Source organism: Lipotes vexillifer, unplaced genomic scaffold (genome assembly GCF_000442215.2).
Source record: "Lipotes vexillifer unplaced genomic scaffold, Lipotes_vexillifer_v1.1 scaffold942, whole genome shotgun sequence".
Classification (NCBI taxonomy): Eukaryota; Metazoa; Chordata; class Mammalia; order Artiodactyla; family Lipotidae; genus Lipotes; species Lipotes vexillifer.
The window spans coordinates 793687-796129 of NW_006798282.1; the positions used below are offsets into that span (position 1 = coordinate 793687).

Genomic DNA, 2443 nt, shown 5'->3' on the forward strand with positions numbered 1-2443 from the left:
GCCCCTGCTCCAGTTCTGAGCTCCAGTGGCAGCCTTGGCTCCTCCTCCTAGGCCCCAGCCTGGGGATCAAAGAGGGGAGTCCCCACAGGGACTTACTCCCACTCCCCACCCCCAACCAGAACTTTCTAAACGCCATTGAAACTGACCTGAAACTGACCAGAAACTGACCCTGGGGCCCTGGGGCTTGCCTGTCCAAAAGGGTGGGCTGTGCTCTGCCAGGCACTGGGGTGCTACCAGTTAATGTGTGACACCCCCACCCCCATGGTGGCACTTTAACTAGAGGCCTGGGGGTGATTTAGGGGGTCAGCGGCCCCGCCCACAGTGGTGGAATGTCCAGCAGGAGACTCTGGAGTGAGGCACATGAATTATGGCTAGGGAAACACCCTTAAGGGGCCCAGAGCCCATGATCCCTCTGTGCAGCCCTATCCACAGCTAGCCCACCCTGGTCCTCCCAAGCACAGGGTATTGTTTGTTTCTCAATCTCAAGCTTGCTGGTGTCAGATCTGAGAAGGACTTCCTCCATCAACTCCTAGTTTCACCTCTCAGTACCTCCAATCCCTACATGAATGTTCTTTCAAGGGGTGTGGGTCATCAAATCATAAAACTTGGAATCGAATTGCTTAGAAACGAGACATAAAGCTTCTTTGAAGAACCATGAGTGTTCTTCAGGTGCCTGCTCTGGGCACCTGAGCCTCTGTCCCTGTTCCCAAAGAGCCCACACACCATAGGGAGCAGTCCCCAAACCACAGCCACCCCTCCCCCAATAATGGAAGAGATGGAGACACAAGGAGAGAGAGATGTCCTCTACACCAGGCAAAGAAGTATGATCCTGGCTGAGGAAGCTACAAAGGCAAAGGCAGCGCAGCGAACACAGAAAGAAGACCAGGAGCCTAGTCAACCGTGCCTGTTGAGGAGAGTCACCTTTGGAGGAAACTGCCTCAAACAGCAGTCTAAACACCAGGACAAGAAACTTGAGGGTAGTGGGGCATGGAAGAGAGTATGGCCATAGAAATGTATGGAGAAGACCCTTGTGGGTACAGTCTGGGAGATGGGTGGGTTTGAGCAGGAGGAGGGGGTGGGTTGCCAGGAAAGTTGGCTGCAATTGGACTCCAGTGGCCTTAGGGCTTGGGCTTGGGCACTCATTCACTTTGAAGAGAGGGGTCATCCCTGAGACAGGGAGCCGGTTTGAGGGCTCTGAGGAGCTCAGTTTCCACAGGCTGAGCCTGGGGAGCTCCCAGAGTCCATGGGTCTCTCAGAAACCCAGAGAGATACCCACCCTCGGAGGCACTGAAACAGTAAAGTTAAAAGTGCCCTTTGAATCAGCTGGTCAGCTCCCCATTTTACAGATGAGGAAACTGAGGCTCAGACAGCAGGAGAGTCGTCGTGTCCAGGATACACAATTGGTAAGTGGGAGACCTGGGGTTGCCACTTAGCCCGGATATTTCCTAGGGCCCTGACAGTCGCATTAGCTTCCTCCTGACCATCCTTAAAGCCCTTTGCTCCAGGCATCCCCAGGCCCTCCCTGCACCTCAGCTTCCCCGCCTGATACTTAGAGGTTGTAGGCTTGGGGTCCGAGGTCCCCTCCTCTGAGCCCTCCTGCATCCCCCCCCTGGGCGGGAGCACATAAGCCCCGCCCCCATCTGGCCTCTGCCCCCCAAAGTCTCCTCCCGCCCTTTTCCCAAGTTGAGGGACCCCAGTGGACCAGAGCCGGCCAAGAGATTTTGGGGATGTGAAGGAGTGAGAGAGGGAGGCGGAACCCCACGGTGGGGGTCCCGGCTGAGCCCTTGGTCTTGCGGCCTCTAGCCGCCCGGGGTGGAGTCAGGGGCGGAGCTAGAGAGGCCGGGCCGGCGTCTGGATGGGTAGGGACTCGGAGAGACCCGGACCCGGGAGAGACTGGGGAGGGAGAGAGAGGGACGTGAGCCCAGAGACGCGGGCAGGGACGGGGGCGGGTCTGGGGCACAGCAGACCTACCCACTCGGGAGATTCCTGAGGCTGGGGGTCCAGGCGAGAGCGGGGCGGGCAGGAGGGCGGTGGCGGAGCCAGGCTCCGGGGCTGGCGGCAGAGCAGCCTCCCCGGGGATCCCGGTCCAGCCTGAGCGGGAGTCCCGCGGGCGGACAGACAGCGCTGCGGCCGGGGGCGCGCTGGGTACCTCCGGTGAAGAGGGCCTGCTTCGCGGCTGAGGGCCCCTATTCACCGGCCGGGGCCGGACGATCAGAAAAAATAACGTCTGTGCCTTCCCGGAGAGGAAAATGAAGCGGCGGGAGCGGCTCGGGCCACGTTCCCGGGCCCCGATGTCAGAGCTCCCCGGGCCCCGTCCCCTCCACACTCACATCCCGCCGCTGTGCGACCCCGGGCCGCGGCCTCTAGAGAAATGTCCCGGGGCAGGGGGCGGCGAGCTCCGCTCTGCAGCTCCACACACCCGCGTCGGAGAAGACGGAGGGGG

General features: G+C 60.5%; 1 protein-coding gene across 2 annotated transcripts in view; it reads left to right on the forward strand.

Moving 5' to 3' along the window:
* Positions 1-2443, forward strand: part of PTH1R (parathyroid hormone 1 receptor) — a 26132-nt gene that overhangs the window by 1241 nt on the left and 22448 nt on the right. The window contains exon 2 of one of the 2 annotated variants that reach the window (XM_007470259.1): positions 1347-1403. The exons of the other annotated variant lie outside the window; for it this stretch is intronic. The gene's annotated coding sequence lies outside the window, so the exon portion shown is untranslated. The remainder of the gene's footprint in view (positions 1-1346; positions 1404-2443) is intronic. 2 annotated transcript variants of the gene reach the window in all.